The sequence below is a fragment of the Pogoniulus pusillus genome, chromosome 7, assembly GCF_015220805.1.
Source record: "Pogoniulus pusillus isolate bPogPus1 chromosome 7, bPogPus1.pri, whole genome shotgun sequence".
Classification (NCBI taxonomy): Eukaryota; Metazoa; Chordata; class Aves; order Piciformes; family Lybiidae; genus Pogoniulus; species Pogoniulus pusillus.
This window is the reverse complement of record NC_087270.1, coordinates 32,975,389-33,003,353: the sequence shown is the minus strand read 5'-3', so window position 1 is coordinate 33,003,353 and position 27,965 is coordinate 32,975,389. Positions and strand designations below refer to the sequence as shown.

At 39.8% G+C, this 27,965-nt stretch overlaps 1 long non-coding RNA gene across 1 annotated transcript in view; it reads right to left on the bottom strand.

Moving 5' to 3' along the window:
• Positions 1 to 27,965, bottom strand: part of LOC135177152 (uncharacterized) — a 149,374-nt gene that overhangs the window by 18,652 nt on the left and 102,757 nt on the right. The gene's annotated exons all lie outside the window — the stretch shown is intronic.

Genomic DNA, 27,965 nt, shown 5'->3' with positions numbered 1-27,965 from the left:
TATGACCACATTCAGTGTCACTGAAAAGCATAGTCCTGCATCTGTTTGCTGGCAGTTCTCCAGCAGAGCAGGTGTGCCACTTCTCAGCCTGCTAGTTAAGGGAATATTGTTGTAGATCACTTTGGTCTATTAGATATGAGGGTATGTAGGCTTCCAACAGTGAACCAGCAGGACTTCTGGCAGTGAGATAAAAGGAGGAGTTTGTGTCTACATGGTTTTGTAAAATCTTGAAATAAGATGTATAGAGGCTTAAAGGCTGGATATGCATATCAACTAACAGATCATATAATTTAGTATTTTTCAGTTCCTGAATGATACATTTTCTGCCTGTAACTAAAATAAATGCACACATTGCACATACGGATCTCAGATGGGAAAAAAATATGATGTAGGAAGAAGATACAGGAATCTGAATGACAATGTGTGGCAAATAATAATCAAAGTGCAGGGTTCTGCACTTTGGCCACAACAACCCCAAGCAGCGTTACAGGCTGGGGGCAGAGTGGATGGAGAGCAGCAAGGCAGAAAGCGACCTGGGGGTACTGGTAGATAGTAGGCTGAAGATGAGCCAGCAGTGTGCCCAGGTGGCCAAGAGAGCCAATGGCATCCTGGCCTGCATCAGGAACAGTGTGGCCAGTAGGACAAGGGAGGTTATTCTGCCCCTGTACTCAACACTGGTCAGGCCACACCTTGAGTGCTGTGTCCAGTTCTGGGCCCCTCAGTTCAAGAGAGATGTTGAGGTGCTGGAATGTGTCCAGAGAAGGACAACAAAGCTGGTGAGGGGCCTGGAGCGCTGGGGGTGTGCAGCCTGGAGAAGAGGAGGCTCAGGGATGATCTCATTGCTCTCTACAGCTACTTGAAGGGAGGTTGTAGCCAGGTGGGGGTTGGTCTCTTCTCCCAGGCAACCAGCAATAGAACAGGTGGACACAATCTCAAGTTGTGCCAGGGGAGGTCTAGGCTGGATGTTAGGAGGAAGTTCTTGCCAGAGAGAGTGATTGGCATTGCAATGGGCTGCCCAGGGAGGTGGTGGTGTCACCATCCCTGGAGGTGTTGAAGAAAAGCCTGGATGAGGCACTTGGTGCCACGGACTACTTGACTGGCTAGGGCTGGGTGCTAGGTTGGACTGGATGATCTTGGAGGTCTCTTCCAACCTGATTGATTCTACAATTCTATGAAAGCCTTGCAGAGGAGCAAATTAAACCCAAGCATGTTGATTTATGTGTGACATAAATTGTGGAGAAGCCACGTCATTCTAGAAGGAAATCTATCCACTACACTTGTACAAACTGCATAAGAAATCTCACAATGCTAAGTTCATCTTTGGCACAAATCTATCGATTACATTGGAGGGTATTTTTTGTCATTGCTGCTCCTTGGACTCACTGCCAGTGCAGAGAAGATCCTTCCCACAAAGATCTTCTCAGTGCATGCTCTTTGCTCAGAAGCTCCAGAGGAGCACAGCTACAGAGCCACTAACTCTCTGAACTAAACCAGCACAAACAGCACAGTCAAACTTTTTAAAGGATTCATACACAGTGTGCTGCACAATGTAATAGGGATAGCAGACAAACACTCAGTTGTTTTATTTTAGATATATAAATGCTCTCAGAAATGCGAAGTAATCAGATTTGTGGTATTCTGTGACTTGGGTGTATATTTATTCTCAAAATTTTATCTATATGATCTTTCTAGCTGCCAACACTGGACTCTTAGGTCAGAATACCATCTCCTGATGAGGACAGACTAATTCTTGCCTGACTTAGGCCATGCATGCCAATGAAGCTAGTATCTAGTAGCAATAGTAAACAAATTGATGCTACCTGAAAGGTAAGATGGATCTCACTGTCTCTTTCAAGTAAGTTATTTCTAGACTAATCCTTACAGTACAGTGCTCTAGTAGTCTGCATACTGCTGCCCAGGCAGAGCTGGATCAGGATATCAGATTGTGACAGCCACTATCAACTGGCCAGTGTTCAGAACTTCCACTCTATCCACAAGTCTGCCATATTCTTACACCACATTTCAGCAACACTGTAAATGCCAGCATAAAAATGGACCCTTCTGCATCAGAAAGCTTGAAATAGCTGAGAATAAAACATACTGAATAAATGGTACAGGTAAAAGCTCATTCAGCATTCAAAGTCATAAGTTAGTTTCTCTTATTGAATGCATCAACAGACTGATTACAGAATGGAGCTCACCAGTATGCTATGACAGTTACTTTCCATTACGTAATTCAAGACTACCACAATTACTCCAGTGAACTGCTGCAGCCAATTAAATAAAATGAAATAATACAAATGTATCTGTAAAATGTCAATTATATTTCAAACCAATAGATACCCTGGACAGACCTACTGAAAAGACAAACAGCTGACTGTATTTGGTTGTTAATAATTAGAATGCAAAGAGAAAGCTTTTTTCTGTAGTTTTTCTGTTGATGAAATCTTGCCTCTGATGACATTGGGTTGGAAATATGTTTCAGATGCTAGAATTTTTCTCAGGGATTTAATAAGATTATCTGGAATTTCAGAAGGTGAAAATTATAATTTTATTATTTTGCTTCAAATGATCATCACAATAAGTCTGATTAAGAAATCCAGCAATTTCTTCATCTTTGGATGTCTTGTACCATGTTAACAGTCCTTAATCCTTTTTCAGGGTTTAATAGAACTAAGCTATGAGTAGCATTATGTTTTGAAGTGTCCAAAGGTCATCTTTCACCATAAGCCTTCCTAGTAGATGCCCCAGCATGTGAACATCTTTAAGTTTTCAAGAGGAACTCATCAACTTCTTTTATTTGAAAGAAATGCAATTTACAATTTTTGAGTCAGTCTTAAATTTTTCCATTTATGTTCCCAAACCTTTTAAATTTTGATCTATTCTAATGGGCATTTAAAAATGATGTTTTGTTAATCTTTTACAAAGGAATGTAGGAAAAATATAATTCTTGTTCACATAGACTTGATTTTCTCATAGAATCATAGAATCAAACAGGCTGGAAGAGATCTCCAAGATCATCCAGGCCAACCTAGCACCCAGTCCTATCCAGTCAACTAGACCATGGCATTAAGTGCCTCATCCAGTTTTTTCTTCAACACCTCTATAGATGGTGACTCCACCACCTCCCTGGACAGCCCATTCCAATGCCAATCACTCTCTCTGGCAACAACTTCCTCCTAATATCCAGCCTATACTTCCCCTGGCACAACTTGAGACTGTGTCCCCTTGTTCTGTTGCTGGTTGCCTGGCAGAAGAGACCAACCCCACCTGGATACAGCCTCCCTTCAGGTAGTTGTAGAGAGCAATGAGCTCTGCCCTGAGCCTCCTCTTCTCCAGGCTGCACACTCCCAGCTCCCTCAGCCTCTCTTCACAGGGCTCTGTTCCAGGCCTTTCAGCAGCTCTGTCACCCTTCCCTGGACACGTAACAGCATCTCAATGTCTCTCTTGAACTGAGAAACCCAGAACTGGGCACTGTACTGAAGGTGTGGACAAAACCAGGCTAGCAATAAGTAAAACAAAATAAAAAAACTGTATAATAATTACATATCAGAAAGGGGTCAATTAAAATTTCCTAGTAGTGTACACTGGAAAGCAGGCTTTGGTACTGCAGAAAATACACATGGGAAGTAAAATACTGTACTGAAAGAATCAAAAACCTCTTTCCATGTAGCTTGATGTTACATTTCTCTTGTCAGAAGCCAGAAGGCCTTGATAGAAGGCCTATAGTGGGATGCAGATCCATGTAAAGATGGATTTGTGTGTCAACACGTGATCTAAGTGTACAGTTGCATTGCTGAGGCAATTAAGCCAATACAGCAGATTGAAGGTAGAGGAGGATTCAAAGCTCTGTATATAACACAGTGCACAGTTCTATTTAATGCCTTATACAACATGCAAGCACATTGTGTGTGTTTTCCACCTACTCTTGTGGAAAGATACTGGTCTCATGTGGGTCTTGTGTAGATTTTTCAGATGTGAAGGTGCATGTCAAATGACAGTGGACACCTATATTTAGGAAACTGATTCTAGTCTCCAGTAGCAGGTCAGGGAATTTCTATACCCATTTGCATACTGTCATAAACTCTACTGCTATACTGTCCACCTGGACAATTTTGTTTAAAGTTGTTTCTCCAGAATTGGATCCTACTTGCAAGGTTCTATTTGTCTGCCCACATAGAGGCATCCAGATGGTTTAAGACAGCCAGGAACATCTTTAAGCTGCTAGCAGACGTAACATGGGACTTGTTGAAGAGCTGAGGTGTTCTAGAGGAACTAAAGGACACCAAGTACAGTAATTCTAGAGTATCTCTATGCAAGGACAACTGAACAGAGCTAATCTGTAAATTAGGATAAGTTTTCTCTCCTGGTAGATCTATTCTTTTGCCACTTGTTTTCAGAAGAGAGGCTAAAGACTTCCTTTTAAGGCAATGTATAATTAGTGGGCAACAGGATCACATGCATGAATTCCTTTTGCCACGTGTTTAAATTTTGATTTATTTCTCTTTTAAACAAAGTAAGTGTTTGGTCTCCTTAGGGAAAGACTTACTCTTAGTAAAAACTGCAGGAGATAAGGCTGTTTCTTAGGCTAACTCACAACTCCCAGAACCTGTAGTTTGGGATGAGGCAGATTTCAGGACACACTATTGTAGAGTTTTCAAGTGACTCAAAATTCAGCCTGCCCTTTTGAGCAGGTCTGGGGATTAACAAAGTTTAAGAGAGGGCTAAATTGATGTTCAAATGTAACCATGGATATCCCCTTCTGGGGAGGCTGATTTAGTACAGATTGTACAAAGAAGCAGGATATGATCTCACCCTTGAATTGTGACAAAAGGTCTCACCCTTGAAGTGTGACAAAAGCTTTTTCATACACACATGCCTTCAGATCCATGTAAAAATAGCTGTTCCATAAGGATAAACAGGTTTCCAGTTTCCTGACACTTTATACGTATAATAAGAATTCAGACACTGTTTTGTGACAAAAAGACATCTATAGTTCCCATTTTTTGGTGTTGCCTGAGGAAAATAAACAGTGAACAAATGCTAACTAAAGAGATCTTGGCAGAACACAAAAACAATATTGGTAGATATCAGGGTAAAAGAATTACTTTTTTTAATCTATTCATGAGATCAATAACACTTTGTGTAGGGTGTCTCAAGTGCTTAGTTTAATCATCTGGGCAATAATGGTATATCCAAACCCAGAAAATTGATTAACTCCATAGGGATGCTGTGTGCATGCAAGCTCTCTTTTTCTCTCCTTTTTTTTGTAGTTAAAAAAACCAATAACATTAAAGAGAAAACAAAGGAACAATGCCAAGGTTCTTCACTCAAAGAATATGAGGAGTAATAGCTTCTATTTTGTGGAATGAAAAAAATATCCTCCTATTTTCCCCATGATAATCAACCAGAGGCCTGAAGAAAAATGTCTTCAATTTATATTCCTTGTTTTTTTTTTCTTCCTTCACACACTGAATTGCTTTTACTGTTTTGTCCAAAACAATAAAAATAAGAGTATGAAAAAAATCATGATTTTTTAGAAAATGATGTTTTACTGTTGTGATGGTTTGTGTGTTACCTGTCCCCTACTCTTAGGAAATCACCCAGACTAGACTCAGCCAAGCTGAAAATTAAGAACAAAGCTTTATATTTACAGCTTAGCACGATATACAGGCATATATACACAAATATATACAATGATATACAGAAATATGCAAGTTAAAATACAGAAACACAACGCCCCTCTCAAAAAACAGAGTCCCCAGGAGGGGCTGTCAACCACCCTTCCTCCTTTCCACTCCTATACCTTATCCCCAGACTTTGCCTTACGTGCAAGGTGAGTTTAGAAGATCAGCCAGGGGGGTTAGAAAGCAGAAGGGTTACTTAGACAGCAGGTTAGGGGGAGAAGGGCAGGCAGCCAGAGCCAGAGAGCAACTCTGTTATCTATGTTTGTGTTCTTGATTTTACACATCTTAGCAAGTCTATGAGTGCAGTAGACATCACCTTTGTTTCCTTTTCACAGCCCACAATCTAATCCTTCTCACCAAAATATTCCAGCTAGCTTCAAACTAGCACAACTGTAAACAGTTGGAGGTTTTCCTGCTCTGGGGAAAAGTACATTTTAGTAAATGGTTAGATTTATGGACCTGAAAGAAATGTAACATCTTCCAAAAGGAGGATTGTAAACAGTCCACAAAATGTATTAGAGGAATAAAACACAGAAAGAGTAAGTGAAGAAAGTTCACTATTTGAAATCAGCCTGTTTTATGGCTACTGACTTTAAAGAATAGAAGTCACTTTGTTTCACAGGTTTGTCACTAAATGTTAAAAATGAGAACATTTTGTCCCATTTCATTAGTTAAGTTTTAGTCTGGTGGAAGGTCTTTCCAAACCTCATAAATCTGGATGTTGCCTTAACAGTAGAGTTACTTAGAGTTTTGCTGTGGAAGCAGAGCCAGCAAACATGTGGCTGTCCTTTAAAACAAACTTCATGAAACAACTGCTAAAACAGTAGGCTAATAATCAGGTTTCATTCTAAATTATGCTTACAAAACTCTTACACAGTTCAGAGCCTTTCTGTTAAATCAGAGATCTGCTATTGCTTTAAGAACTTAATGCAGGAGACAGCAATATTGTTTCTGTTGTAAGAGGAAAAGGCAGAGTAACAGGTGATAAACATCACGGCAGCTCTGCTGTCTAGGAAGTTAATGTAGTCAAAATGTTGCACTAAGAAAACCAAACAAAAGCCAAGGAAAACTATCCTTTATCAGATGTGACAAAGGGATATTACAAAAGTCTAGTATTGTGGAAAAGAGCAAAATTATTATCATTAGAATTATACTTATGCTATGAAATATAATATGAAATGCTATTAATCACATAGCTTATTGCATCTACAGGTGATACCTGGAAGTTATCTATATACCTGAAATCAGCTGTGCACACTACTGGTTGGCAATTCAGTGCCTGAACACCTCTGGTCACAGCAGTTCATAAAGCATCCCTGTGATAGCATTTCATGTGCATTCTAAGCAGGGAGAGAAGTGTTTATCTCCTTCCATGTCCCTGTCTTGTGTGTTCCTGTTAGGTTTGTGTGCTGTCATGACTGTGTCTATGCCCTGAACTGGAGAAATAGGCAAGGTCAAATTATTCCAAGGAGTCAGTGAAAACAAAACATAGCCTGATCCCCTTTGTCAGTAGCATTCCTTTCATCTACTCATGTAGGTCACAAAGGCAACTTACCACTAGCTTCTGAGAGTGTCTCCTTAGAGACTGTTGTACTGATTTTGGTACCAGTCAAGATAGACACAGAGGAATGTCCTGCTTTGGCCATGCAATTCCATATTCTTGTGGATATTCTCCCTGTACTGCTGCTGCTGACTACAGACACAATACATAAAAATTAATTGCTTCTTTTATCTCACCATAAAAACCTGGAGTGACAGCTAGCTTCTTAGCTTTCTGGACATTCTGGACAGATTTCAACTGCATTTATCAGTTTGATGGATTGAAAGCAAAAAAAAACCCAACAAACAAAACCAGTTAGATTAATCCTAGTTAAAGGACAGATATGAATGTTTTATACCTTGAGTCTATTTACATCAGCAATTTACATCAGGTCAGCCTCTGTCTCTATCAACAATTTACATCAGGTCAGCCTCTGTCTCTGTCAGCTTCCTTTCAAGCTAGGGAGTTAGGATAACCTGGTTAAAATGCACCTGTGATAGCTGCTCTTGTTTCCCCACTTGTTATACAAGTAATCACTTATTAAAATTATTTAACAACCCATTTTGCTCTGGACAAATTCCTTCAAAGCAAAATTATTTCACTGATTTTCAGTGAGATTTGAATCAGAAACATAATCAGTGAATGTTCCCCCCATAGCTTTAAGTATAAATGCACAGAAAATCCATGAGGCTTTTTATCTATCTTTCTATCTATATTATTACTGTTGTTGTTGTTGTTGTTGTTTTTATTATGCCAGTTATAAGTAGTAATAAAATAAATTACCACCCCATACAACTTGGGCAATTCTAACCTCTGGAACATTTTTCCACCTCAAAAATGGGAAGTTCAAAGAATAAATTAAGAGCTTTTGCTACCTGCAGTCTCTTACAATGTGTTAAAGTGTTGATCCAAATAAAGTCTATATCAAGAGATTAATTTAGTCCTGTGAGGAGCACAAGCTTTGAAAAACTTTTTTGCTACCTGCAGTCCCTTACAATGCATTGAAGTGTTGATCCAAATAAACTCTATATCAAGAGATTAATTTTGTCCTGTGAGGAGAACAAGCTTTGAAAAACTAAACAGAACTTGTTTTCTCTTTTTTTTTTTTGGCTAGAGTTCCTGAAAGAAATCAGTTTGTGCTTAGAAGTGAATTAGCTACCACCTAAAACCAAAGAAGTAAATGCAACTGTTACTGAAAATTCTGTATGTAAGCAAAGGCTGAGATTTAACTCTCCCTGATTGATATATTTTTCTCAGATGATAACCAAGATTTTAAGCAGTAACTTCAAATGATATATTCTGAAATTTGAGAAATACTGAGATTTAACTCTTTCTGATTAATATATTTTCTCAGATGATAACCAAGATTTTAAGCAGTAACTTCAAATGATATATTCTGAAACTTGAGAAATACTGAGATTTAACTCTTTCTGATTAATATATTTTCTCAGATGATAACCAAGATTTTAAGCAGTAGCTTCAAATGATATATTCTGAAATTTGAGAAATACTGAGATTTAACTCTTTCTGATTAATATATTTTCTCAGATGATAACCAAGATTTTAAGCAGTAGCTTCAAATGATATATTCTGAAATTTGAGAAATACCTGTCCAATTTAGTTCTGCTATAGAATCACAAAAAGTTGTTTTGTTTTTTTCTTCTGAAGGCAGGCTTCCACAAACTTCTGAATTCTTCAGGGCTTGGGTTTGGTTTCTTTTTTTTTTCTTAAACAGCAAGTCACTAAACCTCTCTATGCTCCTGGGAGATTTAAAACACAAAGTGGGGTCAAAATAGTGCAGTGGTAGGTGGTATAACACGCCCGATGTCATTACAGGGGATGCAATGTAAATACATACTGCCATTTTTGGCAGAGTGGAGGAAATTGTACATACTGAAATGTCTCAGTTTTCATTCTGACCTTGGCTGTGAGAACTGTGTGATGCTTTAGTAAATTGCAATGCACACATGCCACCACGATTGGTTTAGAAAGCCACTGCCTAATCCAAATAAATTTGTCTCAAACTATAGTCGCTGAGAAGAATACAGCAGAATACTTCTTAAAAGAAGTATCTACAAAAGGTCAGCAGAACAAATTTTAGAAATTCTTATTTTTCTCCATTAACTCCAGGATGGGCTTTGGAATAGTTAAATCAGACCTAGACAACAGAATTTTAGCTGCCTACAGTTAGGTAAAATAATTCTCCCTTCGTACGATGGAAGAGTTTGCAGACATATGACTCAGCTTTCATTTTCCAGCCTCACTGGGATTTTCTAATCAGCTGATTTTAGCTTATTCAGCACCCCTTCCATCTCCTGCCAAGAACTCCCTAATATTCCAATTATAAACCAGAAATCACATATATAAATTTTGAAGTAATGAAAACCAGATTACCAATTAAAAATAGAATAATTAGGGGAAACTAATTGTGTGACTTCATGATGCGCTCAGTTGTGTATGGAATATTTATAATGAAATCCAGCAAAACCTGTAATTTTTAACCCACAGAGTTGAGAAGGTTGTTATTATTGATTAATAAATACCTTGAATTATGTATACAAGGTGCAAGAATATTTCTAAGCTTTTGAGGGGGCATAGTTTTATATTTTATGCCTTCATTCATGATAGATTTTTGTGCCTTACCATTTCAAAAGGACATGGAATTCATTAATACTTAACGAACCTTCTGCTCCTTCACTGCCCTAGAGTTAATCAGCAATTTCTGCCAACTCATGTATAAAAAAATGCTGGATATTTGCTGGGAGACAGCTCAAGCACTTGGATTTCTAAGTTTGTTTCTGTGTTGTGATTGATGATATTGATCTTAAAGGAGAGAGAAAGAAACATTGCTGAATGTCTTTGAAAGGAAGGTGGGAAATAACTTTTTGGAATGTCTGTGCTATTACCAGCTTGTCTGGCTCTTTTGAACTATTTACTTTCACTCTGAGGGAAGACTTCTTGGATTTGTCACAAGGTAAAGGCAAAGTGTCTCTCAAAAAGTAAAATTAATTATTTTCAGGATTCACATTTTTGAAGGTGTTATCTTCAGACAAGGTCCATTTTTGTTGTTGTTTGTTGCGGTTGGTTTGTTGTTTTAAGCAACATCATTTTACATTTTCCCATTATTTAATCCAGGTGAAATCTCTGAAATATTTCAGATAAAATGTAAGTCTTGTTTGCACAAGATCAGGTACCATGAAAAAAAGGAATTTGTGCTGATAAGAGCATAAAATGTTAAGATAAGCAGCACATAAAGGCGAATAGGCTCAGGTGTGTCCAAGGCCACTGATCATATGAGTAATGGAAACCACAGTAAAAACAGATTTCCCCATAAGAGATGCTATTTGACCCCATCGTGTTTACAAGGATACTGTTAAATCTCCTATATCTCATTTTACTTCCAAGGAGGTAACCAAGTAGTTGTTCCAGTGTTTCATTTACTGCCCATTGAATGCTCTCAGACTAAAACAGATGGACAGAAGACGCAAGGTGCCACAGAAAGAAAGCAGACGTTCTTTATTCTTGGAAGAGCTGGTCTGCTCACTTTTCAATCTGTCTAATCAAATGATATTTTGTTAAACTTTGATAAAATGGTAGCTTTTATATGGATTGGAGCCCACCCTTCCCTTGATGTTTCCTTCCTTTCTCTGAAATTCTGTGAAAGAAAAAGCAAAGCTGCAACACACAACCCCTGGTGAGCAGAGGCACTCCTGTACCCAGATATTGCTTTGGCTCATTTCTGGCAAAAAAAATGGCACTGCAAATGAATTAGTTCCCAGTGTATCATGGACAAAAGAGTCAACCTATTAATGACTGATCACATTCTTTTACATACCTTTGCACCAAGCACTTACAAAGACTCCAATCGGATCCATCATTTTCCTACATTCAGGGTCATTAGTGACAAGTTTTGTTCTCACTTTTGACAGACTGATACATTTATAGGATACAGTGCTGCAATTCAATTAGTGGATTTTCTACCCACACTGAACTATAAGAATTGCCTTGAAAAATGCTACAGGAGAGTTTCCCATATCCAGTAGGACAAGGGAAGTTATTCTTCCCCTGTACTCAACACCAGCCAGGCCACACCTTCAGTACTGTGTCCAGTTCTGGGCCCCTCAGTCCAGAAGAGATGTTGAGACACTGGAACATGTCCAGAGAAGGGCAACAAAGCTGGTGAGAGGCCTGGAACACAGCCCTGTGAGGAGAGGCTGAGGGAGCTGGGGGTGTTCAGCCTGCAGAAGAGAAGGTTCAGGGGTGACCTCATTGCTCTCTACAACTACCTGAAGGGAGGTTGTAGCCAGGTGGGGTTGGCCTCTTCTCCCAGACAAACAGTAGTAGAACAAGGGGACACAGTCTCAAGTTGTGCTGGGGAAGTATAGGCAGGATGTTAGGAGGAAGTTGTTGGCAGAGAGAGTGATTGGCATTGAAATGGGCTGCCCAGGGAGGTGGTGGAGGCACCGTCCCTGGAGATGTTGAAGCAAAGCATGGATGAGGCACTTAGTGCCATGGTCAAGTTGATTGGCTGGGGCTAGGGGACAGATTGGACTGGATGATCTTGAAGGTCTCTTCCAACTTGGTTGATTCTATGATGCTACCTCTGTTGAGCAGCTTCTTCAGAAGTATTTGATTTCAGAAATTCCATGTCTTGATCATTTCTGAACACAGATCTTGTAGCTCTTGTGTTGACATAATGTATGAAACTCTGTCAAAGATTTTCACATGGACCTTAACTTGAAAATTAACAATCTTCACTCTCCAGAGTAGAAGACAATGAAGGCTTTTAAAATTAAAACCTTTGGGATTTTTTTTCTTAATATATCATAATCTATGTCAGACAAAAATGAAAAGTTTTTATAGATAATTTTTGAATTTTTTTTCTCCAGCACAGGGGAAGGCTCTTGAAGACTCCTCTGGGTGTACAGATGCAAAGCATGCTTTAAAGGCCAAATACCAGATTTTGATTTGTGAAGAAATTTAATGCATTTGAAACACCGTGAAGTGCTGAAACAGAAGTAGCTGTTGATGAGTGAATCTAGATTAGATCTAATCTAATCTGTTCATAGTTCTATTCATGGGAAAGGGAATTGTGCAGGAGACTCTTTTCTGCAGAGCATAAGGGAAGAAAGATGCTTTTTGTGCATAACTATGGAGACACTGTGGAATGGTAGTTGTGGGTTAGTCTCATTACTATGAATGCTGAATCCAGGATGTGTTTTTAACTGGGTCCAGGAGAACAGACAGAAACATTGCTTTCTGTTCCTAGCCATATTCAGAGACATCCTGTGACTTCTTCACAAGAGGCAGAATTATACAACTTGACATAACACCATCCAAAACAAAGGGAGCATAAGAAGAAGCAAAACCTGTATTTGCAATAAAAATGATGGTATTACCATAAAACTGAAGAAAGGGAATAAAAATATAGCACAAAAAATATCTGCAATAGGTTTATCTATTTAAATGTACTGAGCTAGGATGAAATTCTTGTGAAACACGAAACATACAAAATTCTCCCTTTCATGAATCTTAGAGCAGGAAGATCTGGCTATAAAATCACAGTGCACTAATGAAGGGAAGTCTTCAGAAAGAAGCTCTTTAAATAATTAAAGTATCTGACATGGTTGAGAAATGAGTTCTGTTAACACTTGCCATTTATTTTTAATCTATTCAAAGCAATCAGATGTTTGAAAGAAACTACATTGAAAAATTTAAAAGACCAGAAATTATTAAAATTGTCATTCATAAGGCTATATTAAATTTATGAATGGTTCTCCCATAACTATAACCACAGAAAAAGGCAAATACTGCCAGCTAAAATTAGCATGACAGATTCTTTAAAAGAATGACAGTGGCACTTGATCCCAGCAAAAGTACATGCAGGGAAACAGAGTGTCACAGGGACTTTCCTGATATGTCTTTGCATATTTTGCTTCTATAACTGTAGTTAGAGGGGAAATGCATTGTTTTTATTACACTGTCTCTGGAGGTGTTCAAGAAAAAACTGGCTGAGGCACTTAGTGCCATGGTCTAGTTGACTGGATAGGGCTGGGTGCTAGGTTGGACTGGATGATCTTGGAGGTCTCTTCCAACCTGGTTGATTTTATGATTCTATGATTAGCAGTAATATTTGAGTAGATCAAAACAAGAACACGTTTCTGTTATAACAAGGTAATAACATAGAGCCAGGTTCTGATACATCAGATGGTGCTCAGAATTGGACTGAGCCATATCAGCACTGGATTCATGACTAACTCAGTGAGAAGCTAAGAGAGCTGTTTAGAACTGTTTCACACTTCTCAGCATTGTGCCACACAAGACCTGAAATTTGAATTTTCATGAAAACCATTGAAGAACTTGAACTGGTGACATCATGTGACATACTGAGAACATAACTAATATTTTCTTTCAATCACTTTCTAGCAATCTATTTGATGTGTTTCACTTCCCTCATCCCCCCCTCCCCACCCCAGCAGTTCTTTTGACAGTTAGAAATTTCTCACTTTCACACCTCAAGGTCTTTCTTATATTTCCCATGGCATTAATATGAGCATACATCTAAAGATGACAGAAAATGAGTTATGTCATGCTCACGAATTAGGAGGTTGTCTGGGTTTGAAGTTTCAGTAGGGAAATAAGGAGGGTGAAATAATTTGGTTACCAAGCTGTAGCATGATTTCATCGCAGTTTTATAAAGCTGGGAATTCATCTTGCCTAGTAATTACTGCCTAGGCACTGGAGTCAGGAATTATCTTTTTGTTTGTTTGTTCTCATCTGTATCATTGACTCTGTTACATTAAGATAAGTAGTTCAATCTGTGCACTGTTTCTCTGTATAAAATAGTACCTATTTTTTATAGCACTGTTGCTCATTGTAAGCATCGTCTCTAGCATACTGCATATGCCTTCTCTAACTGATAATGCTGAAGTGCTAATCCAATATGCTAAGAAATTAATTAGTATATATTCACCTTGTTACACAAGCCAAAGCAACTCTTCTGTAAATAGTTTAGTCAAAGCAGCTCCTCTGTAAATAGTTTCTCTACTACTTCAAGACCTGCTTTTTTTCCCCTCTCAAGTAAGGTCATTCTTTCTCCTTCCAACTATGTTTTATAGTGTTAACATTCTCTATAATTTTAATGTCTATCATATGTGGCTAGTTTTCACTTAATATCTCAAACACTTTCAGAGTTTTCTGACACTTCTATTTGCTTTTATTTTGCAGTATTTCATTCTTCAAGACTGCAAATCATGTTATACTTTCTTCTAAAAAAAATCTGCATTATAGCTGCCAAAGAATCCCTACCTCAGTGACACAAAATGTATTTTAATCTTATCTTTACAGCTGATGTTTGAAAGATCAGGACATGTGTCCAGTTCTGGGCCCCTCAATTCAAGAGGGATGTTGAGGTGCTGGAACATGTCCAGAGAAGGGCAACAAAGCTGGTGAGGGGCCTGGAGCACAAATCCTATGAGGAGAGGTTGAGGGAGCTGGGCCTGTATAGCCTGGAGAAGAGGAGGCTCAGGGGTGATCTTATTACTGTCTACAACTACCTGAAGGGGCATTGTAGCCAGGTGGGGGGTGGCCTCTTCTGCCAGGCAACCAGCAATAGAACAAGGGGACACAGTCTCAAGTTGTGCCAGGGTAGGTATAGGCTGGATATTAGGAAGAAGTTCTTCACAGAGAGAGTGATTTCCCATTGGAATGGGCTGCCCAGGGAGGTGGTGGAGGCACCATCCCTGGGGGTCTTCAAGAAAAGACTGGATGAGGCACTTAGTGCCATGGTCTAGTTGACTGGATAGGGCTGGGTGCTAGGTTGGACTGGATGATCTTGGAGGTCTCTTCCAACCTGGTTGATTCTATGATTCTGTGATTCTATGACACTTCCAAACAGGCAGCAGTATAGCATACTTAAGACAAAATAAGACACTCTTTTCATATTTAATAAGGTAATCATTTTTTGTTATGTCTTATTGTCTTATCTTTAACATTCTAATTATTTAGCATTTTTTTTCTCATTGAAACAAGAAACAGGACAGAGAAAAGTTAAAATGACACTTTCTTTTAATAAGATACTTGAGACAAAATGCATCTAATGTCAGGCTGTTAAAACTAGGAAAATGTATAGTATTTTCTCACATCACTCTTCTAGCAAGTTACTTATAAAGCTAATTACTACCTAATTTATTGTAGACCAAATAGCAAGAAATCACTGCTCTTCTATGTAGAATATCAGATAATCCATTAAGTAACACAGTAGGATATGAGGCCATTAGGATCCTCTCTGTGGGGAATAATCTGTCTTCCAATGCCTGGCAAAAGGCTGGCAGCACAGAGGTATGTCTTAACCAAGTATAAAATGTCTGTTGCACTAATCTTCACCAAAACACATTTATGATGCTGTAAAAGAACTGTAAAAGAGATCCATGACACCAGACATGAATAAAATTGCATCCCTTTTCCTAGTGCTGTTGTACACAACAAGGTCAGAACTGGAGCGAGGCTGTAGCACAGAGGAAGAATCCAGGCAGTTTAGTAGTTAATTTGGTAACTTAATGTTAGTAATCTTTACAGCTTGTGCTGCAACCTTGTCATTACAGGCATTTTTTATGAGGTCTCTGCTTCATCCCAGCTACCTGTTTCCCAGAAGCTGTAGGGAATTAACTCAGGTATGTGGTAAGGGTGTTTTTTTTGACACTGGCTAAGAAGTTTAGGAATTGTCTAGGATACAAACATATCCACAGCCAGTATTAATCTCAAAATAGAAATTAACAGGAAGGTTAAATCATTACCATAAATGCTGTCTGGGCTTGTGGTGTTCTCAGCAAAGCACGTAAGCCCTGCAGGAGGCAGGCACAAGCTAAGCGTTGCATACCTTGTTCACCACAGGATGTAGAACAGCTCTGGGCAAGCCAGAGTCCTTCGACTCAATGGCTCCATCTTCCCTTCTCTCTCTCTTTCCCGTGGTTGCTTCTCCTCATAGCAGAAGGAGGGTGTCCTGGTGTCCTGTATACCCCAAAATTCCTCTCCCTCCATGGTTTGAATGGGAGAGGAAAGGCATGAAACGCTGCTTCCACCCCCCGCTGCCCTGCAGGCGTGAAGGAGAGGAGCCCTTCCGGCACAGGGGTGCCCATGCAGTGCCCGCGCTGGAATCGGGCTGGGATTGGCTGTGGTCTTCGCGCCTAGGCAGTGGTAACTCTGCTCTTTGTCTAGGAAGGGTATCAATATTGGGAGACTTCCCACCTTGGGGTTCCTGCCTTAGAGTTCTCCCCTGCCTGGACAGTTCCTGCAGAAAGAGTCCCCTGGCACTTTGAAGGACAAGCTCCTGAGGGTCAGGACCGTCCCTGCTTTGGACAGCTTCCCACCATAAGCACCCTTTGTGCAAGCTAAGGAGCCTTGGATGTCCTTTGAAAGAGAGAGAGCTGACAGGCATCTGGACTGCCCTTTCTCTCAGACAGCCTCACTCACCTGTGAGTAGTAAACTTTTGGCTCAGCCTGGTTAATAGTGAGAATGCTATGTTTAGTAGCTTAGCCTTTTCCATCTCCTGACTTCCAAACCAGTCAAATTTATCTATGGTATCCTTGCAAGATCTTCTCAATCAAACTGAATCTGCTAATTAAAACTAAATTAATTTCTGTATATAGTTTTGGGGGTGGGTTTCAGGAAAATAAAATCATTCTATTTTTCTACATATTCCTGACTCGGACACATTAATTTCCTGCCTCCACAGCAGAGGGAGAGCAGAAAAACATGCCTGGGCAAGCCAGGACATGTGTAAGCCTATACTGGCCTATTTAGGCCTGCCACAACAGAGTGGTGAAACAGACAAACAAGGGTTCAGGGAACAGGCCAGATACATATCTTTCTGGACTCATTTGGCTTCACCTCAATGAAACTTATCTTTTTTGAGCCTCTTTAACTAGTGTTTGCTCTGATTCTGTGAAGCAGTTAGCTGTCACCATCAGTGAAAAGCTTCTGCCTAATTCTGTCAGATTTCTTTCACTGTCTTCCTTCTCCAAAGGCTCACGTTTATAACTGAATCATGTTGGTTAAAGAGTAACTGTCCTCATTAGATAATCAGCCTGGCGAGCCACTTTGAAAGTCAATTCTGCTACTGCAAGTGAATCTTTAGCTATTTGCTAAGCAACTAAGAATATAGACCAACCATAGCAATGGCAGAGATATTAACCTATCACACACAGAAACTAGTACAAACATCTTCAAAGGGCAGTGTAAGAAATGTTGCAGGGGGCTGGGATAAAAACCAATGCTCTCAGATTGTCTTCTTAGCCTTAGATCAAGACATGGAGCATCAACAGCGATATCCTTTCAGCCATCCTCTTCTGATCTTCTCTTAATCTGTACCAGTTGACACGTGGACATTCTCATCATCTATGTAAATCCTTAAGTTTTCTTATAGGATTGCTTTATTCTTAGTCTCATTAACATTCATAGCAATGAGTTCCACAAGTTGATTGGACTCTGTTGGGAAAGTAACTTCTTATAACTTTAAATATTCCTGTTGTTGTTATTGAAGTTCTCTTTATTTTGTTTTGTGGTTTGTTTTTTGGTTTTGTTGTTGTTGTTTTGATTTGGTTTTAATTAGGGAGATAAGCAAATATAATAAAAATAATTCAAACTTCCTACAGTTCCTTTTTTCCCCCCGTTTTTATCCCAGGCTATGAAACGAGCACCTTTCACATTTTCATTCTGTCTTTAAAACAAATTGTATGTTTCTGTGGTAGGTCTAACAGTCAAACTCCCACCCAGCTGCTCACTCACTTCCCCACCTTAGCAGTACAGGAGGAGACAACAGTAAAAACAAGAGGGAGAATGCATATGGTTTGAGATAAAGACAGAGAGAGCACTTAACAATTACTGTCACTGGTGAAACAGACTTGGGAAAAGGCAACTTAGTTTACTGCCATTTAAACTAGATTTAGACAGTGAGAAACAGAAAGACAAACATTGAAGGAATACTTTTTCTTCCCCCTTCTGCCAGGCTGAACTTCATTCCTCCCCTCCAGATGCTCCTACCACTACCAGAGATGCACAGAGGGGATGAAGGAGAAGCTATGGACACTGCATAGGGCTTTCTCTTTGTTTCTTCCGCTGTGCTCACATGAACTCTTTACAGGCTTAAGTCCTGCTCCTGTGTGCATTCTCCGTTGGCTGTAGGGAATTTTCAGTTTTACCCTCCTCTTTTTTCATCTGTCTACTGGTTTTTTTGCCCTTGCTTAAACATATTTTCACAGAGGCCACAAGAAATTCACTGCTGGGTTCAGTTTTGACTGCAGTAGGTCCCTGGGCAGCTAAACAATTTGAAATTCCCCAACATACTTCAGGCTTTGTAGCTTGCAGATGTTCCTCAATACAAAACAAGCTGGGCACAGACTGATAAGAGAAGAGCAAACAGTAAAATTTTCAGAAAGGCAACATGATGGTGGTGTACTCTCTTCACTTGTCATGGCAAAGCTTGGTGGTTTCCTATGCTACACTTCAATAAGATAAGGAAGGAGAAGAGCCATAGTACAATATCTAAGATACGAAAGGAGAGGAGTCTGATAGTGCAGGAAAGATGTAGGCAATATGATGCTGTAACACTTTGACATTGTATCTGTGATATAGAACTGTGTATATCACACATTGCATATGTGTCAATATCATATATATTGTCAGGCCTATGTATAGGAAAACCAGGGACAGACAGGCACAGAAAAAGAGGAAACATGGAAATTGCTACATTGAGTCTGGACACTTAACCTTCAACACAGGCAGATGAGGAACTTCCACAATAGGAAATTAGTCAACAGATCAGTGTGCAGAAGTTTCTTCTCAATCCCATGAAAAAAATGTTCTAGAATAGGTTTGCTAAACATAGAGATTTTTGAGCAGTGAAAACACAGATGTTGTCAACAGATGTAAACATATTTAATTCTTCCCTAAAGTACTCCTAAGATGACAACTATTGGAATTTACTATTGCTTAATTTTTAAATCTTTTTTTTTTTTTTATACAGTAGATTTACTCAATATATTAACTTCTCATTGAATACCTTAATGTTCAACCATCTACAAAAAAATATCTTGTTACTTTGGAAAAGGCAAAATTAATCATTAATTAGGAAAAGACATAATTAATCAAAATTCCATTATTTAACTTCATATAATCATAGAATGGCTTGGTTTGAAAGAAACCTTAAAGATCATCTAGTCCCAACCTCCCTGCCTCCCTGGATAAGGACATCTTTCACTACACAAGTCTGGCCAAACCCCACCAAATCTGTCTTTGAACACATCCAGGGCTGCAACATGCCCAACCTCTCTGGGCAGCCTGTTCCAGTGCCTCACCATCCTTACAGCAAAGGTTTTCGTCTTTAATCTAAATCTACCTTCTTTCAGTTTGAAGCCACTACTCCTTGTCCTATCACTACATGCCCTTGTAAAAGGTCCCTATCTGTCTTTTTGTAGTCCACTTTAAGTCTTGCAAGGCTGCTATTAGGTCTCCTTGGAGCCTTCTATTCTCCAGAATGAACAACAGCAATTTTCTCAGCCTGTTTTCATAGGAGAGGTGTTGCAGCCACTTGATCTTTTTTGTGTCTCTCTGTACTTGCTCCAACAGCTGCATTTCCTTCAGCCCCACAGCTGAATACAGTACTCCAGGTGGGGTCTCATGAGAGTGGAGCACAGGGGGAGAAACACCCTCCTCATACTTTGTTTGATGCAGCCCAGGATACAGCCAGCAAGGTTGAAGATGCATGCCTTCCAATTTAATAGAAAATACCATTCCATTTCCATACCAAACCTGACTTTTAAAATTCTCTTTTACTACATTTATCTTACTTCTTCTGCCTGGAAGTATTATAGAATCATAAAATCATAGAATTTTGGTTGGAAGAGACCTCCAAGATCATCCAGTCCAACCTAGCACCCAGCCCTAGCCAGTCAACTAGACCGTGGCACTAAGTGCCTCAGCCAGCCTTTTCTTGAACACCTCCAGGGATGGTGACTCCACCATCTCCCTGGGCAGCCCATTCCAATGCCAATCACTCTCTCTGGGAAGAGAAGAGTTGTGGCAGGGGAGGTCTAGGCTGGATGCTAGGAGGAAGTTCTTCATAGAGACAATAATTTACCATTGGAATGGGTTGCCCAGGGAGGTGGTAGAGTAGCCATCAGGTATTCAAGAAAAGATTGGATGATGCACTTAGTGCCATGGTCTAGTTGATTGGATAGGGCTGGGGGATAAGTTGGACTGGATGATCTTGGAGGTCTCTTCCAACCTGATTGATTCTGTGATTCTAAGAACTTCCTCCTAACATCCAGCCTATACTTCCCCAGGTACAACTTGAGACTGTGTCCCCTTGTTCTATTGGTGGTTGCCTGGCAGAAGAGGCCAACCCCCACCTGGCTACAGCCTCCATTCAGGTAGTTGTAGACAGCAATGAGGTCACCCCTGAGCCTTCTCTTCTCCAGGCTAAACAACCCCAGCTCCCTCAGCCTCTCCTCATAGGGTTTGTGTTCCAGGCCCCTCACCAGCTTTGTCGCCCTTCTCTGGACACCTTCCAGCACCTCAACATCTCTCTTGAATTGAGGAGTCCAGAACTGGACACAGCACTCAAGGTGTGGCCTGACCAGTGCTGAGTACAGGGGAAGAATAACCTCCCTTGTCCTACTGGCCACACTGTTCCTGATGCAGGCCAGGATGCCATTGGCTCTCTTGGCCACCTGGTCACACTGCCGGCTCATGTTCAGCCATATCGGATATGATGTTTATGAGGTAGTATGTTATTTTCTCTTTCACATTTCACTCAGTTGAGAGTTTCATCTGTGAGAGGAACATTGCATTACATTCACTTATTTGGTTAATCAACATAATTTACCAAACAGAACCACTTTCCTCTGATAGTAAGCTTCAGAGCACCTTCAGTTCCCATTTCACTCACAAAAACTGCTGACTGCAGCCCCCCTACCCCCAGCTTCAGTGGCTTTCATAGGCAATACAATTGTTTTGAATTTCCAAACTGAAGGCAATTAGTTCTGTTCTGCTATATAGATAGACAGATTAAACAATTTACATTCCTTTGTCACACTGGTGCATATCAGTATGATCAGTCAGCAGAAACCATTCTTGAGGCAGCACAATCACCCATCTTAAAAAATCATCTGTAAAGGGAATAAAACAAGTGATATTATCAGCATGGTCACTGAAGACTGCCAAAATACATTAGGAGCTGGAAAATGGCATTAAAAATTACATATTATAATATCACAGTGTGGCCAGTAGGACAAGGGAGGTTATTCTTCCCTTGTACTCAACACTGGTCAGGCCACACCTTCAGTACTGTATCCAGTTTTGGGCCCCTCAATTCAACAGAGATGTTGAGGTGCTGGAACGTGTCCAGAGAAGGGCAACAAGGCTGGTGAAGGGCCTGGAACACAGCCCTGTGAGGAGAGGCTGAGGAGGCTGGGATTGTTTAGCCTGCAAAAGAGGAGGCTCAGGGGGGACCTCATTGCTCTCTACAACTACCTGAAGGGAGGTTGTAGCCAGGTGGGGGTTGGTCTCTTCTTCCAGACAATCAGCAGTAGAACAAGGGGACACAGTCTCAAGTTGTGCCTGGGGAAGTCTAGGCAGGATGTTAGGAGGAAGTTCTTGCCAGAGAGAGTGATTGGCATTGGAATGGGCTGCCCAGGGAGGTGGTGAAGTCACCATCCCTGGAGGTGTTGAAGAAAAGCCTGGGTGAGGCACTTAGTGCCATGGTCTAGATGACTGGATAGGTCTGGGTGCTAGGTTGGATTGGATGATCTTGGAGGTCTCTTCCAACCTGGTTGATTCTATGATTCTATGAGACTAATAGCTGAGCAAAATATCTGAAAAAGCTCAAACTTTTTTTATAAGGGATAAAAAGTAAAAATTTTGAAAAAGAAAATGTGTTTTGGTTTGGTTTGGTTTGGGTTTTTTGCATAGTATAGCACCCTTGCTGCAGACATTTGAAGATCCTGAATGTTTTTAACAATCTATTTTTTTTATAGCCACAGCTGCATACAAGCCAAATCTATAAGAGTGAAATACAGACATGAGTTTGATAAAAAAGACACCCTGCAAAAATTCATCTGCAGACAAGTTACAAAATAACCCTTTTCTCAAGGAGAGGCCACTTACCAGATTAAAACATATGAAGTTCTTCATTTACCTTCCCAGAAAAAAAATAAGAAACCAATCTAATATATTCAAAAGTTGCATCACTTCTGTAAAATGGCAGTCTGAGAAAACAAATGAACCAAAGCCACTGTGGTTAAGTTTTAGCTCTTCCTAGTATTTTTCAGAGCCTCTACAGGAACTGGAAACCTACCATGAAATCACATCACCTTCACATCTTCCACATGAGTAGGAGTTTTTAGTCTTCTCGTTTTTGAAGCACTGCACGTATGCACTCGACTTAAAACAAATTGGGAGTGGGGGTGTACTGGAAAGACCCAGTTAGGATTGTGTTACTTCTGTTATGAACCAGTTTTATATCAGACATGACTGTGGTACAGAATGCAAAGAGACTACAGGTTTTTCTAAAGAGTGTGCTCCAGAGTTGGCTTTTCAGTAGTCTGTGCATTTGTCATAGTAAGAATTTAGAGGGTTCCTATGCAGTTCCTCCTAAATGATCAGGGCTGCAATAGTGTGTGCTAGTTTGAAGCAAGCTGGAATGTTTTGGTAAAAGAACTAGATAACAGGCAGTGAAATGAAAAACAATTGATGTCAACTTCTCTCACAGTCTCGCTGAGAACTCTGGGAAGAAGAAGTAAACTTTCTCCATTTTGTTTTTTTTCTTCTGCCTATGCCTTCAGACCTGGTCACATCTCATTAACCCTGCTCCTACTATCTTTGCTCCCTAACCTCTTGGCCGCACCTCTCTTCTTCCTGAGAACTGGGGTAAGGTTGAGAGGGCCGGGGGAGGTGTTGGGGTGGTTTGAGAGGCCCTCCTGGGGACTCAGGTTTCTGGGAGGGGAGTTGTGCTTTTGTATTGTTTATCCTTTGTATATTTCTGTATATAATTGTATATAACTGTATATATTGTAAATAGCTGCTTGTAAATTCTGCTAGCTGTAAATAAATTGCTTCATCTATATTCCCAGGGTCCGTCTGAGTTAGCTGGGGCAAATATAAAAGTGTGGGAGGCGGGTAAGAGCCCAAACCATTTCTTCCTTAAACTTAGTCTTGTCTGAGAGAAGTCTGCCAAAATCTGCACATTTATTATTAAAGGTTTCTGAACCAGTGAACCAGGGAACCTTGACTATCCTTGATCTGTGCAGCAGAATGAGTAAACTGTCATATTTGTATTTCATGAACATTTGTTGGCAAGTCAAAATGGTATAACTTGCCCCACTAGGGATGGCAAGGAATACTTCTCATTTTGTTTAATGGGACTCATCTCACCAAGCTAGAGCCAAACCTAATTACTTCTTGTTTTGTAGAAGTGAATTCTACTGATGTTGGTGCTGTTATTTTTGTAAGAAATGCAGCTTTGGTAAATCATTCCTCCTCTTTATTGAAATCTGTCATATTTTTCACTGTTACACTACATTTCTACCCACTTTTCTCATGTGATGCCGTTAAGCTCAAGAATAACAAGCTACATCGCTGCGCTCAGCAGGGGAAAGCCTACCAAAATCATGGGGATACTTAACAATTTATGCTTCATCTGAGAAATGGCTTGAATTTCTGCTTGGCTTGTCACAACTTTTAGTTTCTCCTTCCTTCCTTCTTTTCTTTCTTTCTTTCTTTCTTTCTTTCTTTCTTTCTTTCTTTCTTTCTTTCTTTCTTTCTTTCTTTCTTTCTTTCTTTCTTTCTTTCTTTCTTTCTTTCTTTCTTTCTTTCTTTCTTTCTTTCTTTCTTTCTTTCTTTCTTTCTTTCTTTCTTTCTTTCTTTCTTTCTTTCTTTCTTTCTCTCTCTCTCTCTTTCTCTCTCTCTTTCTCTCTCTCTTTCTCCTTTGCCTCTGAGGAGGCAAAAATCCAGGAAATTTACTCAGGTTGTCCACAGCCAGCAAACAGAGAAGTTAGCATGAAGTCTTCATTCAACAGAGGTGAAATGGTAAGAGTAATCACTGATGTTTAAAAAAAATATACCTTTGCAAGGATAATAAAGGTCATAGATTGTATCTCTGTAGAGGAGTTCTGTCTAGATTCCTTCACTAGTTTGCACTGTGTTTAATAACAGCCAAAAGGTTCAGTATATAGGATTGAATCAAAATTCCAACAGTTAAAGTAAAAAGCAGCATTAACCAGTGGTATTAAGAGCTGATGTCAAACTCTGCTGGAGGAAAGTGCTCAACTGGAAAATGTAAAAGCATTGAAATCCTCTATGCTTGATTGCATCATTGGTTCATCAAACATCAACCACAGATGTGCATTCCTCTTGTTTACATCTTATAGAACTGAGTTTCAGAACTAGTAATAGGCACTGACTAATTAGAATAATTATTTCATTCTCTTATTCAAGAGATTGATTGAGATATATAGCTTCCCAAGAAGCTGCTCTTGGGAGCTGCTTGTCTTTTCTGAATTTGTTTGTATATACCCTTCAGTGACCAATTAATGGTGATAGCATCCTTAAAATGATAGGAGAAAAAAAAAAAACTTGCTGGATGCCTGTAAAGGGTTAAGCCTCCTGGGGGTGGTCTGAACCTGACCCTAGATGTAGTAGTTAGCCCACTCCCACTTCCTGTAGCCTCCTATAAAAACAGAGGAACTTCCTGTTTATTTCTCTTTTTTTTTTTGCCCTCCCTACTTGGTAACACCACCTTTGTTCCTGTTGTTCCTGTCTTACCACATGGCCATCCCACCACATGGTCGACAACTCCTTTCTGAATCTACCTCCATCCATTGCCATCAGTCTGGTTACATAGATACCTGAGGGGTGGTTGTGGCCAGGAGGAGGTTGCTCTCTTCTCTCAGGTGGCCAGCGCCAGAATGAGAGGACACAGCCTCAGGCTGTGCCAGGGGAAATTTAGGCTTGAGGTGAGGAGAAAGTTCTTCACTGAGAGAGTCATTGGACACTGGAATGGGCTGCCCGGGGAGGTGGTGGAGTCGCCGTCCCTGGAGCTGTTCAAGGCAGGATTAGATGTGGCACTTGGTGCCATGGTCTAGCCTTGAGCTCTGTGGTAAAGGGTTGGACTTGATGATTTATGAGGTCTCTTCCAACCCTGATAATACTGTGATACTGTGATATTTTGTTATCTTGTTTCCCTTCCTTATGCCTCTTTGCAACTCCCCTACCTTAAATACCTTTCATTTACCATTAAAGTTTTTTCTTTTAACTTCCAAATCAAAGCAAGACCATTCTTTGGGTGTTTCACCCCTTTCCACTCTACATCTAATTCCTTTATTTCCAAGGGCAGGGAGAGGGGAAGGCATCCTATTGTTGTATTGGTTCTGTTAGATCTATTTTGAGTCTCTGGGAAGCTTAAACTAGAACCAATACGATGCCCTAGCCATGACTGTCACAAAGAGGCTGGAGATCAGAAGCAGATAACTCAGCACTCAGTGAGTGATTTCCTAAATCATTCACACCACACTGATGTCTCTATGCTCCCACAAGGTGACACAGCTGGTGAGACAATTGTCCTGGTCAAATTCTCAAACAGATCTGGGGCATATTAACTTTGTAGTGCTTTGCTGATGCTTAAGTACAGCTTATGCACTGTTCAATATGAATTGAGGTGGCAAGTAGCACCAGTAAATAGTTAAATCATTCAGACAGTAATCTGAAAAAACGGAAATTGTTTAGTTTTGATGTAAGAAATATGTCAAATTACAACCAGCAACAGAACAAGGGGACACAGACTCAAGTTGTGCCAGGGGAGGTCTAGGCTGGATGTTAGGAGGAAGTTCTTGCCAGAGAGAGTGATTGGCATTGGAATGGGCTGCCCAGGGAGGTGGTGGAGATGCTGTCCCTGGAAGTGTTGAAGAAAAGCCTGGCTGAGGCACTTGGTGCCATGGTCTAGTTGACTGGATATGGCTGGGTGCTAGGTTGGATTGGATGATGTTGGAGGTCTCTTCCAACCTGGCTGATTCTATGATTCTAAGAAGAAAAAGCTCAGGAAAATGTAGGAGATTCTAGTGGGTTTTTTTTTTTTTTTTTTTCAGATGGCTGAGTGGATGATTGATGGATATTAAAACCATCACTAATTATTTTGAGAAAAACTTATCTGGCAGTGGAAACATAGTTTCTGCTTCACACACACTTTTCCCCATAACTATGTTGTGAAGTTGCTTTTACAAAATGCTTGTATGTTTTTGCAAAATTACCCAGCCTTAGAAAAATGTACCAGCCCAAAATTATGAATAAGAGTGAAATCTGGATAGACATACATAGAATTGAAGCTGATGTGAGAAACAGCTGAAATATGCCTTCTGCAAACACTTTACTTTCATTAAGTCTTATTTTCCACCATTTCTGTTATGCACTGAAGTTTACAAGACAATAATTTGATGACCATTTGTTGTCTCTCTTGCCTTCATACCAGCTCACACAATTATTATCAATATTGTAATTGAAAAATGGGAGGAAATTTTTAGTACTGATTTTTAAAAGCCTATATTTGAAAGAATCTGTCATGTTAATTATGATAATATACTGTTAATGTTAATTATGATAATATAATATAATATACTTCAAGATTTTGGTCTCTTTCAGCATCTGATCCTCATTAGATTTCACATGGAAATATACTACTGTGATGGTTTAGGTATTACCCACCCCCCCACTCTTATGAAATCACCCAGACTAGACTCAGCCAAGCTGGAAACTAAGAATGAAGCTATATTTACAGCTTAGCACAATATACAAGCAGATATACCTAAATATATACAGTTATATAGAAATTAAGACAGAAACGCAATACCCCTTCCAGAAACAATTAAAGTCCCCATGAGGGCTCCTGACCCAAACTCCCTTCCCCCTGCCTCTTTCCTTCCCTTCAGAAATAACCCGATCAACCAACATACATCTGACATGATAAATCTGGAGATCTGAGATGAGATGTCCAAAAAAAAAGACGACAAGGAGGTTAGAGGAAGAAGAGGTTAGGTGGATTAGAGAGTTAAAGGCCAAGTCAGCCACAGAGAGCAGATGTCCAGAAAGGCACAGCCCAAAGTGAGAGCTAAGAAGTGTGTGAGAAGTGCCTGTCTTATCTGTATTTTGACTAGCTGCTTTTCTCAGCAGAAAACTGAGGGATATAGATTACTGTTGCTTTTTGTTCTTCTCACAGCTAAGGATTTAACTTCTCTCAGTAAATATCAGCCCCAAACCAGCACAGCTGACCAGTCCTAGCATTTTGTATACTGAAGAATTTTTCAAGTGCAAAAATAGAAGGAGAATAATTTTTACCCAACCTAAGCTGGCTTTGACTGAGAGATGGTAATTTCAATTTTTGACATTATATTACTAATCACCATTTTCCTTGATGTGCAGAAGAGCTCTCCACTATACTAGAAGACATTTCATTTAAATTTACCACCTTAGAATAATCTTGGATCTGATTATATGAACTCTGTTTTTTCTAGTGAACCAGAAGGACTCTGACACTATTTCTCTACCCTTTTTTTCTTAAAACTAACTACTGAATATTCTACCAAATATATTTCTTCATGTATTTCTGAAAGTGCCTGATAATTAATGAATTTCTTTAGGTAGCTCCTTCCTGCAGTACAGTAGCTTATGAGGGAATTTTGGATGAAATAAGGTC